This window comes from Carassius auratus, chromosome 13 (assembly GCF_003368295.1).
Source record: "Carassius auratus strain Wakin chromosome 13, ASM336829v1, whole genome shotgun sequence".
NCBI classification, from domain to species: Eukaryota; Metazoa; Chordata; class Actinopteri; order Cypriniformes; family Cyprinidae; genus Carassius; species Carassius auratus.
In genome coordinates, this window is record NC_039255.1 from 486,722 (window position 1) to 501,950 (window position 15,229).

The window sequence follows — 15,229 nt, forward strand, 5'->3', positions numbered from 1 at the left end:
ATTATTGTCTAGGGATGAATAACCTGTAACAGGGCAAAGCGGGAAACCACTGGCACAAGAGATTCATTTAAAAATGTATTTATTTTATTGTTATTTTATGTTATTCAATTTTTTTATTTTATTATTGTTTATAATTATTTTATTAGTGGTTACATTTTTGAAAGAAGTCTCTTATGCTCACCAAGCCTGCAATTACGTGATAAAAAAGCAGTAAAAATCATAAAATGTTAATAAAAATAAATAATAAAAATAATAAAAACTTTACATTTAAATAACATTTAAATTTAAATGTAAATACAATAATAATAATATATGTGTAGTGCCAAAGCTGAGTTTTAAGATATCATTACACATGTCTTATCCTGGTTTTGTGTATAAAAAAATAAAATAAATAAAAAATATATTATTTAATTATTGATTTATTTTTTATTTTATAATATATATATATATATATATATATATATATATATATATATATATATATATATATATATATATATATATATATATATATATATTTTAACAACACTGTTTCAAACACTGAAAAAGCAATGAGGCTGTAATAAACATTATTCATCCATGCTGTGATGCATGTTGGGAGTCTAGCATCCAGCACCGCACATCTCACACTTATTTTTCTTTGGTAGTGTTGATGTGATGTGGTGGTGTACTAGAATATTTAAGTGTTAAATGTCAAACTGGTCTCTGTAGCCTTATTTAATCTAACTTCCATTACACAAATGTGCCCGGGTTTGCATACATCACGCATGCTGGTGTGCCACTTAATTACAGCCACTAAACATGAAATCAATGTTCTGTAAGTCACCATAGTACATACATCATGTCGCACAGATAGGACAGGAATTTATCGGCCGATAGATGGCACTTTGTCACTGAAGATAAATTCCTGTCTCACTCACTCACGTCCATTTTAAGATGCTGTCCTCTGTCAAGACAATGCAAACTGAGCATCTTTTATGCTGGCAGACGGACGCTGAGCATTTACTGTCTATATACTGACTCTGGAATTTATTTGTAGTTTCAGAAACTCCAACACATAGGATTCATAGTTAAATGATGCAAAGATATGACGGATTTAGAATTGAATGCTCTATTTTCTTTCAAAACAAACATCCTCTCAATGAGATGAGATGAGAGAGTTGGAGGAAGTGATGAGGAGAGAAGGGACCATCACAAAACATCCCTCTGCTGACTTTAGCGGTGTCAGACTTGACTGAACACTGTATGTACATTAAAATTCCTGAGAGGAACTCTGTGGAAAGGTTATACAATTTGCCTACCCAACCTGGAAAAGACGTTTCCCCCAAAGATGTTCAGTTTTTTTCTTTTTCATAATATTGCTTACAAGCACAACAAAGCACACACAAAAGACAGCAGTGTTTGGTCTAATGCCAAGGCATACAGTGTCGTTCCTCTCTGTGATTGCCACCTCCCAAACCACCTCCTGAGTGATCAGATTGCTATCCGTTTGGATTGCATCTTGGAAACTCTGAACTACAGCAATTCAAAAAAAAAAAAACATCAAAAGCTCTAAGCTGTATTTGACAACTTGACATATGTTTTCATTGTGTTTCATGAAAATAACAATAATATTTTGGAATTAATACAAATTTTGGTGTATTTTTATGATCAACTTTCTGAGTAAGTTCGAATTTCATGATGCAATTTTGAATGAAATATTGAAATTACATTATGTCCAGAGTGTTATATAGCACATAAGAACTTAATTTAATTAATAATTTTGGTGTTGAGTTCAAATAAATAATAAAAAGTGTTATATCTTTGAACTTTATTGTATAAAAAATATAATTCATAAATTTTTTTAACTATTTTTAAGTATTTTTTTTCTGGCACAGCTAATATAACTTGAGATCTAATCAGAGAAATCCAGGATCATCTTAACTAACTAACTAACTAACATTTAAGATTAAAGACATTTTAAAATAAACAATGGGGGGGGGGGGCATTTTAAACCGCTATAAAAGTTTATTTAAATGGTCCTGTTGTGTGGCACGCTGAATCAATTCAATGCAGCACTTTTCAAATGTTATTATAATTATTGCACATGCAATATTCATAGCCCCATATTAATACTTCATTAAATATTTGTACTTTGAAAAATGTATTCGCCACTCCACAGGGTCATTTAAAATGAACTAGTGATTCGAAAGAGTGATACACTTGGGGGTGACCAATGGAGGTTGATAAACCGGTGATTATAAATGGTGACAAATGATAGAATTTAAATAAAAGTGTCCTCAGTCAAACAAAGTAACCTATTTTAGAAATGTGAGTGGTTATGATGTACTGTAGGTATCCCTCTATTCTGACTTATGTACCTGCAGCAGGACACTAAGATCAAAAGTATGTTAAGCACACTACAGTGTATTGTGTATTGACCATGAACAACTCTCTAATAAACAGCAGCATTTACTCCGCTCTGAACTCTTGTAGTGTGAGTCTCTTTGCACTGTCAGGACAAACGTATGCAGATGCTACACAGCCCTCTCACTCTTCTCAGATCCCGGTCACAGTCTAGTGCCTGTGTGAACGAGTGGAGATGACACACATACACACTGCCATCACAAGAGCAAATGGGAACACTGCATACACACTCTCCTTCTGTCTAAGCTCAAAGGTGCAGCGAAGCAAAAGTCAAGCATCAGCTCCCTCACCAAACTCCTGTGTAATCCTGAATCCCTGCATGAAGATTTACAGGAAATGTTCTCGCTGAGGGAAGAGAGTGTCTTTTACGGCCAGCTGATGATAGACGGTCATTCGTGATCAGTAATAAAAGCCACACAGAACGGACAGTCTGAATAGCTCTACTAAGAGCTCGAAAGCACAATTGCTCTTCTTTTTTTTTTTTGTCCAACAAATGTTATTTCTATCACAACTTTTGTTTGACGAACATTTCATGCTGGAAATCAATTTTTTAACTTAAAAAATAATTTCCATGGTGGAAATGATGCCACAACTGGCAGTTACCATTCATGTAAAAGTAATATATTTTGCCAAAAATAAAATCGTTTATAAAGAGATTTCAAACTGTGCAGACAAATCCAACCAGCTGCAAGTTCTCAAAACCCCTCTAGAATTAAACATATATACAAATTGCTAGGATGGGACAATATTTGGCCGAGATGCAACTATTTGAAAATCTGGAATCTGAGGGTGCATAAAAATAGAAATATTGAGAAAATTGCTTTTAAAGTTGTCCAAATTAAGTTCCTAGCAATGCATATTACTAATGATGATACATTTTTGATATATTTACGGTAGGAAATTAACTATATATCTTCATGGAACATGATCTTTACTTAATATCCTAATGATTTTTGGCATAAAAGATAAATTAATAATTTTTACCCACAGAGAGTATTTTTGAAAAAAAAAATCATGGTCATGGTGAAAAACACAGCAAAACTGATAGTTATAATTTTAATTTGCGTAATATTGATGGTATTTTTACTAAATAAGCACTGACATTTTGAAAGTTTCAAAGTTTAAAATGATTTTAAAATGTTAAGAATTTTCTTGTATTTTTTACAAATATGTAAAAATATTTACATGGAATAGTTGGTTTTTATTACAAAATTCACATGCTTTAAGTCTAGTGTGATGCAAAGGGTCTTTGGGGTGTGCAAAGGATTTAACCAACAAACAAGTGTTTCTGCAGTAGTTTTGAAACAAGTGAGCAGCCTTTTTGATTGGCTCTCTTGATGTGTTTGTTTTCCTAATGAGCACCGCAAAAATACCAAAGACCCCGAGGCATTTTGTTCTATGAAAGGACCACAAGAAGGTCAAACATTGACAGACGGACCTGATACTCTATGATACAGACTGACATTAAATACAAAGCCAAAGGGTCAGAGCACCACCTTTCATCTCTGAATACAGCTCAGGGTTAAAATAAACTTCTCTCCACAATGGTCTGGTTTGTTTGCATCTTCATACATAAAACTCACTTTAATTGAGTGTCTCAGGATCACAGCATGCCTTACTGTATAGAAATATATCTAATGTATTGACTACACATCTCTACAAAACCCAAATCATTAAAAATGACATGACGTCAATGTTTTCTAACTGGTTAATGCATGCAGGCATGCTGGCTGTCATTAGTTGCTAAGACAATACACTTAAAACTGAACAATAGTACAAAAATAGAGAATACAACTGTGACTCATTTTACGTCATAAACTACTTCTCAGATTCTATATTTATTAACAATAAATCGGCCTACATTGTTTGTCCTTGTCCTTGTGTCCCTTCGAGCCTTAGCACAGTTGAATCATGGCATGTCCTGTACTTGAACACATACACAGCTTCAAGGCCTTCCAAAATTAAAGCACAGATTCCTTGATAAACCGTTTAGCTTTTTTTAATGCTCCAGGTTTAAAACCAAGAAAATAGTTTTGACTCCAGCCAGTTTCCAGTTAAAATTAAATTCTATATGCTAAGGCATTTCGGAGGGTTTAAAAGCAGAAATGCGCCGCTGTTTTCTCAATTACTTTTTCACTTAAACTTCCTTAAAATAAGCTTGCAATTTCTGCATTGAAAAGGACTGAAAGGACTTGCCCCATAGACTCCCATAATTTAACTGTATGGCTGTAAATGCAGTTTTTCTTTGTTTTTACAAAACCGGCAGGTGAGATGAAATTTGTTTCTGTGGCAGTCAAAAGTACGTCAAAATTACTGCTGATAGCCCTTAACCTGCTTTTAACCCCGAACATTCATTTAATCACACCCGAGCCTGAATCATTTGCCCCGAGTTAGATGTCAGGTGGGTTTGTCTGGGATCAGATAAACATCGCATCTGGTTACTTTTTGTTCATTTGACTAAATTGAAACAGTAATTACCGTCACTAAGAGGAAATAAAGATAGATTAATTTGATCTAAACTGGCCATGAAAAGCAGAACAACTCAAAAATAATCTAGTGTTCAGACATCACACTATCTGAAATATACAATTAACTCACTTGAATTACTGTTCTTGTCAAACGGAGGGAATTGAAACAGGTTGTATCAAACTGACTGGAAAAGAAAAATGTAGGTTATAATTATAATTTTTTTTAATTAATGAAGGAATCCAAGCATAGTTCTGGTGTGATATAAACTCATGAGCATGAGAAAAAACAGATCCAGAACACTGGGTATGCAAGAGCACAGCAAAAGATCATTTACTAAATCACTAGTTGCATATTAAAAAATAAAACAAAAATGATATCAATAGATATCTACAAAACAAGAACAATTTACTTAAGACTGCATAAGATAAAGATTTTAATATGTTTTTTCTTATCCCATAACCAAATAAATGTATTTTTAATATAAATTTATATATAATTAAAAAAAAAAACCATTTCAAAAATCGCAAGGTTTATCAATAAAGAGAAAAATTGACAACAGGTTAAAAAAATAATAAAAAAATAAGCTATATATGCTTTGTAATTAATTCACCAGAAAAAACAGGTAACCAGAAGTCAAACAGTAAGCAAACAGGGTAACTAATATGGTTAACATATGAGAAGAAGGTTAAAGGTCAGACAGGCACACGGTTTACCCTGAGACCCGACTGTGTGTGTCTGCCGTGAGTGTGAACTGGCAAGTTAAGGAGCTGCATGTAAACACTCGCTCTTGCTCTGTTTAATATATATATTTATATACTGTAAATTTATATTCATCCACTGCCATTGCCCCTGGTGAGATCTGACACCCCTGGGCTTCATGAGAATTATTGCAGACCTTTTGCAAAAGCACTGTTCATAATTACCATCTGTCAGGCTGGAGTCTGAGGAGTGATGCAGGATATGTGTGTGTGAGTGTGTGTGCAGCTTTTTAACATGCTGAGCAGACAGCTAGCTTTGACTGAGGGAAGCCAATCTGTAGGATGCAAGCGTGTCCTTCCCTCTCTGTTCTCTGGAGGACAGCACTGAATAAATGCTTCATCTCACCTTACTGACGGACAGACAGCACATGTGTCAAAACAGCCTTCAAGGTCACTGACAATGGTGCATGTGTTTCCACTGACCTCACAGGATATCTACTCAGATATCTATGTCTATGTTCAGAATGTGATGCTAGCTTACTACTTAGTGCAGTATACACTGTATCGGTCCATGTGACCCTTAGCAGTTTTTTGTTCAATTTGCACCATCAAACTTAACCAGATAAAAATTGACTTCAAAAGGTTCAATTTCCGTTTTATTTTTATATCTCACAAACGGATAATTGTCTCTCCATTTAATTTTCGATTCTACAAGTTTAGGTTGTTGCATCCGAATAAGATTTTTATTTTAACAAACCCAAAACATGACTCAATATTCTGATTAGTAATTTTTTTTTGTTTTTTGTGCTCGCGGTTGGTCAATCCCATTACCGCCCGGGGAAGAGACGGGGTGGTTGGATTAGCCTACGTACAGCCAGCAGCGGAACCAGTGCTACCGCATTGTGTGTAAGAATATGATTCAATTGATCATGCAATAATTTATTGGCTACATCAGAACTCATTAACTGTGACTGTGCGTTAACAGACACAGATTGTCTATATGATAGCGTGGTAAACTTAGAATTAGGTTTGATTTTCAATGGACATTGCCACTGTTCAAAGATATACATAACACAATTGGTTTTAACAATATGCAACCACTTAATATAGACATGAAAAAAAAAATATATAAACCGCCTACATGTATTGTAGAAGCAGATTTAAACCAGAGAAAGCTTTGTACAGTGTAACAGTGTACAGAATATTTTTAAATGCTCCAACGATAATAATACAGTGAAATTTTGCCAATACATCCTTCACTGTACAGTATGTAAAAAAAAAAAAAAAAAAAAAAAGTATAGTAATGTACTAAACATTTTATTTACATGTTCCAAAGGTTGTTCTACTACAGTTGAGAGTTTGTCAATATCTCCCTTACTGTATGTCATTGGTCTCAAACTCAATTCCTGGCTCTAAGCTCTAACTCTTATCAAACACACCTGATTCAGCTAATCAAGGTCTTCAGGATTACTAGAAACTTCCAAGCAGGTGTGATTTGGAGCTGGTTGGAGCATCCTTCAAAATCTTGAAACAAGTGTTACAAACCGTAGACTGTATAAAAACATTGACGTTGTGACTGTAACGTCACCAATAGGTTTCCAAAGAGCATTTTTGAAGCCAAAAGCGGCCATCGCCATCTTGGCAGCGCGTCACCATGCGTCACTCCTGGATAATTCGAAAATGGGCAAAGTGGCAGCTGGTTGCTGAAACCATGCCCACCTAGCTCGACGACCATGACAGGAGTGGCAATCCACCTGTCACTCTAGTGGCCACACCCTTAATTATGTAGAACTTTAAGGCTTAATATTATTTAAAAGGATGAGTTATAAAAAAAATTCACCTCCCTCACAGTTGTCATGAGGGGTAAAATTAGCTATATAGACCAAAATAATTTTTAGAACCAGGCTGTAAATTTTATTTTTTTATTATAATTTTTTTTTAACATGTGGAGTCTATGGGATTGACTCCTTTTTGCAGCCAGCCTCTAGCGTCCAGTTGATGAATTACAGTTTAAGTCACATCCGTATGGGCTTCACAAGAAAGAGCGGGAGGTTGCCGCTTGGTACAAACCTATGTTCTTTTAGATTTCAACAAATAAAGGGCACATTAAAGCACAGGGCCATTGGTAATAAACAACATTCAACTTGCAATAAAAGTAAAAAATAAACAAATAAATGTCAATAAAAAAAGCATCTAGTTGTCTAATTAAAACTGGCATTAAAGTCACCAAACAGAACTACAAAAAGAATGAAACATTTTTTACATCCTGAACACTTTCCTGCCTACCATTGGTCAACAAAAAAAGCGTCACTCCAATGCCATTGGTTGAGCTAATGTTGCTTTGCCAGGCCGATCGGGCTTCTTAAACATTGTGGTGTATGTTTTAAAATTGCCACAATATTTACACTTACCAACCTATGAATGTTTCCTCTTTTTATATATATAAAAATACACAAAATGTTTAAAAATTAAAAAAAAATGAGAAATCTTACCTTGACAGCTTCAGCATCACATGTTCCAGGTGGACCCTGTGTTAAAAAAAAAATTCTCAATATGAGTAAATCAAATCAATTACACTTGCATTTGGAAGCTCATTTTAAAATGTATTGGCCAAGGAAGCTTATATAATCAAAACCCAAAACCTGATTTTGTAAAAGGCAAAATAAAATGTAAATTTAGCTTTAACTGCCTGAACCCTGCAACCAGGAAAGCATTCACTGCATATTAGCCTCTGTCGCCAACACCTGCAAACATCCTTGACAAAGGTCACTAGACACATCAGCTCAACTAAATATCCAGACAGATAAGGGCTCCTGGCCCTTCTCCTCCCCACCATTGACGACAGGCCACTCGTAAATGCCAGCTCCCGAGGACAGAAGCAAGGTTGGCACATTCCACGGAAATTATTGGGACACTGCCATTTAAAAATGTCACTCTTCGAAACCACTTCCCTCCCGACTCTTGTGACTTTGTGTTCACTATTTCATGACTTTCCTGTAATGGAATGTGACAGAAATGTACAGCAGCATGTGTGAAACTAAAGTGGCAGTCAATGTTAGTATGCAGAGCAGATCAGGCAACATTTGCAGTTCATTTTGCCACTTTGTGGATCGTTAAAGAAACATTTGAACCAAAAATGAAAACTTAGACAACATTTACTTTTTTAGGAAATTCGATTACAATGAATGGGGTGTTCAAAAGGTTGAAAAGATATCATAAATGTTATAAATTTGGTCCATATGACCCATATTTCCATCTTCTGAAGTAATATGTTGTGTGTAATATATAATATATTGTGTGTAATATATATTGTGTGAAAAAGAGCCCCTTATTCTTATCTGGCACAGAATGTCTGTAGAGATGCTTGAAAGCTGAATCAAGTTTCATAACTCTGTTACACAGTTACAGAACTAAATCTGAACAAACACTGTCCTGACTTTTTAGAGCTGCTCTAGAGCAGAATTTCAATTTGTCTCATATTTGATATAGTTTGCGTCATTAATTCTGTTGCTTTCCTGTTTATTACTTAGAAGATGCTTTTGAACATTCTGTATTTTTTACACATTTTATAAATTAAGGTGACTTTACTTGAATCTTTTCAATGAATCAGTTGATTTAATGTACAAAACAACTCTAAATGATTCGTTCAAAAATCAGACTCACTAATACGTTGACGCATTGCTGTCACACACATTTTTTTACCACTCAATTATGTTGTAATAACGAGATATGTCATTAAAATGCCATCTTTCCTCGTTAAAAAAACATAATTATCTAGTTAAAACGACATCTTTTCTCGTAGCGGATATGTTATGTCATTAAAACTACATCTTTTCTCGTTAAAACATCATAATTATCTTGTTAAAACGTAATCTTTTCTCATTAGAACAACATGATTATCTTGTTAAAACAACATATTTTTTTTTTCCGTAATAACGGCATATTGTCATAAAAATGGTGTCGTTTCCCGTTATAGAAGATGGTTAAATTATGTGAGCAAGCTAAGCGATTGTCAGCACTGCGTTCGCCACAGTCCTGCGATAATAAGGGTCTGCGCACTGCTGAAGTGGATAATAAAATGTATTCTAATGTTTTTGTTTTTATTGTAATGGCATGTTTAAGATTAATCTCCAGTCTGTCTACAATATAATGATATTCAATAATTCCACTCAGACCCAGAATATGAATGGTTTCAGATGATCAGATCAAACCAGTTATTTTTTTATAATCGAATCTGCTAACATTTCAAGGCTGCGTTTCCCAAAAGCATTGTAAGCTTGAGTTGATCGTAGAGCCATTTTCATTCCTATTATTATTATTTCATTTTGTAGATTTTTTATTTTTGTTTGTGGGTAAAAAAAAAATCAACATTTTGTTGGTTAAAAAATTAGATCATGCTTTAATATTTGTTTTACATGCATAGGTGGCCTTGATGCATTTTTTTCTGATTATATGAATTAATTATCTAGGCTACTTTTAGAAATTACATCTTTAGCTGAATGAAGCCAGGAGTTCCAAAGCTTTATTCTACTGGAGTACGTTCCAGGCTCTACTGTATGAATAGGCTTGCACAATATAGATAATGAGCTCAGATGGCAAATACTTTACAGCTCATTGCATTTATATGAATTAAATAAACACAACATATTTGTTTTTGATTGTTTCATTTAGAAGTACACCTTTCGAGCTTTCTATAATCATTTTTACTAACTTTTCTGTTAATTTTGGAGGCGCGTTTGAGAAAGAAGTTCACAAGATGGCAAAAGCGCACCCTTATTTTAGAAAAGCAATTTGTAACATTTTGTGGGTGTAAACAAAATAAAGCAGACATTAAAATTTATTTCCACTGATATCACAATGCAAGATATTGCGTCAGCGCCGCCGACCCGAGAAGTACAGTTTTACACAATGTTGGATATATATTTGCAAGATAGGTAGCCTATGCAACAGCCAAACAGTTTGAATAAACATTATTGTGACTAATGAGCAGAGCAGTACATCAGATGAACTCTTATTCTACGTGATGGGACAAACAGTAAAGACAGGCTGAGTTGAAAAGTGGCATTTCAGGGCTACCCACCCATTTGAAACAAATAGGCTATTAAAACAACTTAAACTTTTTTTTTATTTACCCACAAACAAAAAATACAAAAAATAACAACTTAATTTCAGGGTTTCTGTTTCTCAAACAAAACGAAATATGAATAATAATAATAATAATAATAATATTTTTCGGACTATAAGTCGCACCTGAGTATAAGTCGCAAGTCCAAAAATACGTCATGACAAGGAAAAAAAACATATATATAAGTCGCACTGGACTATAAGTCGCATTTATTTAGACCCAAGAACCAAGAGAAAACATTACCGTCTGCAGCCGCAAGAGGGCGCTCTATGTTCTCAGTGTAGGCTACAGGAGCACTGAGCAGTATAGAGCGCCCTCTCGCGGCTGTAGATGGTAATGTTTTCTCTTGGTTCATTTGTCTTAGTTCATTTCTCTTGGTTCATGTCAAATTAATTTTGATAAATAAGTCGCACCTGACTATAAGTCGCAGGATCAGCCAAACTATGAAAAAAAGTGTGACTTATAGTCCGGAAAATACAGTATATCAAACCGTTTGTCATGGGGCTTGATAATATATCGAACGATATGATCATGTGCATCCCATCTCGCAGCGGTAAATCCCCATCACCTGCTTTCAAATGGAGCGGTAATTTATACACAGAGTGATAGTTCACTAACAAGCTAGATTATATCCAGTTCATTAGCGAATCTTCAATAATGAACTCAATATAGTGTAGCTTCTCATCTGTGTATTAACTGCCGCTCCATTTGAAAGAAGGAGAAAGGAATTTACTGCTAATCACAGAACCGACTTTACTGACGAGATGCACATGATTATATTGTTTGATATATTGTCCAGCCCTAGTTCGTCATTTATCTTTATTTCTCAGTAGTACATCAAGTCATTCAAATAAATAAATATTCCAAGACCAGAGTGCAATTATTGGATATACAGACAGCAGCATGAACAATTGAGTAGCTTGCTCACATAATGTAACCATCTTCTATTATGGGAAACAACATATCATTTTTATGACATAATATGTTATTACGAGAAAAAAAATCATTTTAATAAGATAATTACATTGGTTTAACAAGAAAAGATGTCATTTTAATGAGAAAACTTCTCGTTATTATGCAAAAAGACGTCATTTTAACGAGGAAAAAGATGTAGTTTTAACAACATAACATTTCGTTATTATGAAAAAAGATGTTGTCAAAATGACATAAGATCTCATTATTACAACATAATTGAGTGGGAAAAAATAATATGTGTGTGGCAGCAATGTACCACCATACATTAAAGTAGTTAACACAATCACAGGTAAAGTTTAGTAGTGAAAAACTACTTCAGTGTCAGTCTGTTGCATACACAAAGCTATCATATTACTACTCAAATTCCTATTTATAGTAATTGCATAGAAAAAAGTAACCAACACAATCTTGAACAAAAAAATGTAAAACTGTTTTTGAACAAAAAAGAGAGCAAGTAATGTCCTTCTTTTTTTCCATTCAATTTATGTATTAATCACTAATTTCCCACTTATAAGAGATTCAGTAAAGCTGCCAATGTTTATCCAGCTCTATGTGGGTACAACCAAGCCAAAGGCAATGTAAATATGCCAGAAATTTCTGATGCAACAAACATTTCAAAGCCTGAAGTGTGCGTGATTTTTACTTCACACACATTTCCATACTGATGCCACGGCTGTGATGAGATGACTATTTATCAAGCAGTAAACTATAGGGCCCCTTTGAGTGTCTCATCAGGATCTTCAATAACACTTATGCATGTGACTGCTCTTAATATGGCCCTCTGGGCTGCTTGAACTCGTAATTTGAAACATTGATCCACACAGCGCATGTGATTGAGATTTTACTTGAGCCAATGCAAAAACCAAGAAAACTCATCTGGAGGGGATGAATATCTAAATCTGAAAAGACTATGAATTGCAGGGGGACGAAATTAGGTAGAAGTGATATAAATGAAATTTGCAGCTCAAAAATTATATTCAAATATATACATTTATTTTTCCTAAATATAATATTTATTTATTGTCTAATTCAAAATAAAAAACTTGTTTCATTTAATTAAAATGAACTGTTTTACATAGTATTTTGGGAACAAATACTTTTCTAAAGTTGATATACTTTTGTCCATGTAAACATTACATTTACATCTTTAGAAGAAATTTTGCAGAAAGCTGGAGCATGGATTCAAATTTGGTAAAACTGAACATCTACACTCGCTAGTAGTTGAAATATCTCACTAAAATAAATGTGTAATAGACAGATACTCAGGGTTTAAATCTTTGTGAATGGCAGGTGTAGAGATTCCTGCAAAGCTTTATGGGCACAGATGCTACAGTATGTGGCCTGAGAATGTCTGATCATATTAATATACCAAATATATAATATACCAGATTTGACATCAACAGGTATAAAACAAAGTTTTAATTTATTTTATAATGCACTTTATTCACTAATTAAATAAAATGGTAACACTTTACATTAAGGTAACCTTTGTACAGGGATTTTAAAAGTGTTCATTATTAACTCATTTATAAAATAACGTTGCTAAGCAGTTATAAAGGCATTGATAAAAAAACTTGATTTTAAGGCAATACCCTCAAAAAAGTGAGACATTTTTAAAGGGGTCATATGATGTTGCTAAAAAAAAACCATTATTTTGTGTATTTGGTGTAACCTTTAAAGATGCACGTCCATTTTTGTCTGAACCTTGACGCAGTTGCACGCAGCAGTGCAAAGTTGATTCTGTGCTTACTTGTTCTAATATTTTATGTTTTTTAAAATGTTTTAGATTTAAGTAGCAAATGAGAATCACTTACATTAATGCATATATTTTGAGACAAAGGTCTTCTTTATGATATTCAGTTTTGTTTAAGATAATTAAAGCAACAGTTTTTAAATAATGAAAGAATATGTAAAAGTATGGTATTTTGGGGTAAAAAGCATCCCTGCTGTTAGGGCTAATGGTGCACTTCATAATAAATAGAAAGCTGACCATTTGTAGACATGACATTAGATTCAGATTAATATCATATATTATGTTGGGTGTCCATATTAGAGATAATCACCATGTCTAGAATATATATATATATATATATATATATATATATATATATATATATATATTCAATTATTATTGGATCTCCTTCAATACTTTCAGAATCTTTACTTTTTTATTTCTGTTTTTTTTCGTCAACTTTTTTTACATTAACATTTTTAATGACAGTATATTTATTGAAAAATAAAATATATTTATAAATTATTAAAGTTTTCTGCAATTATACATTTAAAGTGCAGTGAATCTTTGCAGGCAATTTTTTTCTTAAGGTGGTCCTTTAGCCCCATGTCCCCTAATAATAAAGCTTGACTGAACAGAACAAATTGTGGATGAAGTTTAATGTCTTCTCTTGTTGCATCGCTAAGCTCATGATTGGCTGCAGGCCTTCCAGTTTTTTTCACTTTTGGTCTCCCTCAATACTGAATACGTGGTCACTTTTTTGTCTTGTTGGTGTAAAGCTCCACAAACAAACTATAATTCTTACCGGTGGCCCTGGAGCCCCTCGTTCTCCTGTTTTCCCCCGTCGACCCTGCCACACAGAAAATAAGAAAGTAAAAAAAGACAGACCATTTCAACAACAGGTTCATGTTTGTCAAAGCTGGGTGGTAATTAGAAGACGACAGCTCCTCTTGTTGCAGTGACTAATTTGCTTTTAATTAACAGAAAGAAAACAGCTTAATTGCAGAGCTCTGTGTGGTGCATCCCTTTCTCTCCACCACCCAGGTCTATCACCTGCCTTCCAGCTGTGACAAACCACAGCCACATCAATCAAAAACAGACCCTCTGTGACAAACAGAACGGGTCCTGAGCACGGCCCCAACTGCTCGTCTGGACATAATGGACTATACACAAATATAATAAGCGCCTTCACTTCATATGTTCGAAACACATGAAAAGGTAAAGTGCACGAAGTGAGCTCAATGAAAGCCGTCAATACTGCCAGTCACCTTTTTAATTTTTCGGCACGGCATGATGACACACGTATATTGGAAAAACTGACATAAAGACAGCCGGTGTGGCAACCTCGGGGAAATTAGTTTCCACATTGTCCCTCGATGAATAAGCCGGACGTTTCTTTGACGGCTGCATCTTCTTTGCTAAATACATTTTATGGATATGTTTTATATAAAAGCGCATGGTGCAATTTCAGCAATATGTACACCATTATTAAGAATTCAGCAGGGGGAGGTGGAGGACCAGACTGATTTTTGTCTTTTTTGTCTATGTGGAAAGTGTTTGCGAGATCGCTGTTCATGGTTGGATGAAAGAGGAAGTGGAACGTGCACACAAGAGCCAGTGTCTTGTCTTTATCCTCAGAACGGTTCATTTACATAGTCTTTGATTTGATGATGTCGAGCTCGCCGGGGTTTATCATTTTCATTACCTGCAACATAAAGAACTCCCGATGAATGAACCGCTTTCATCAGCAGGCCCTGTTTGAATGTGTGTGTGCATGTGTTTGCTGTCAATTTCAGAGCAATAAGGGAACATTAACCTTAATGA

General features: G+C 34.3%; 1 protein-coding gene across 1 annotated transcript in view; it reads right to left on the reverse strand.

Annotated features, from left to right (window-relative positions):
* LOC113112280 (collagen alpha-1(XIX) chain-like) overlaps positions 1 to 14,250 on the reverse strand; it is a 66,850-nt gene extending 52,600 nt beyond the window's left edge. The window contains exons 1-2 of the mRNA XM_026277698.1: positions 14,211 to 14,250; positions 8,066 to 8,101 (exon numbers count right to left, since the gene is read on the reverse strand). The gene's annotated coding sequence lies outside the window, so the exon portion shown is untranslated. The remainder of the gene's footprint in view (positions 1 to 8,065; positions 8,102 to 14,210) is intronic.
* Between the last annotated feature and the right edge of the window lie 979 nt (positions 14,251 to 15,229).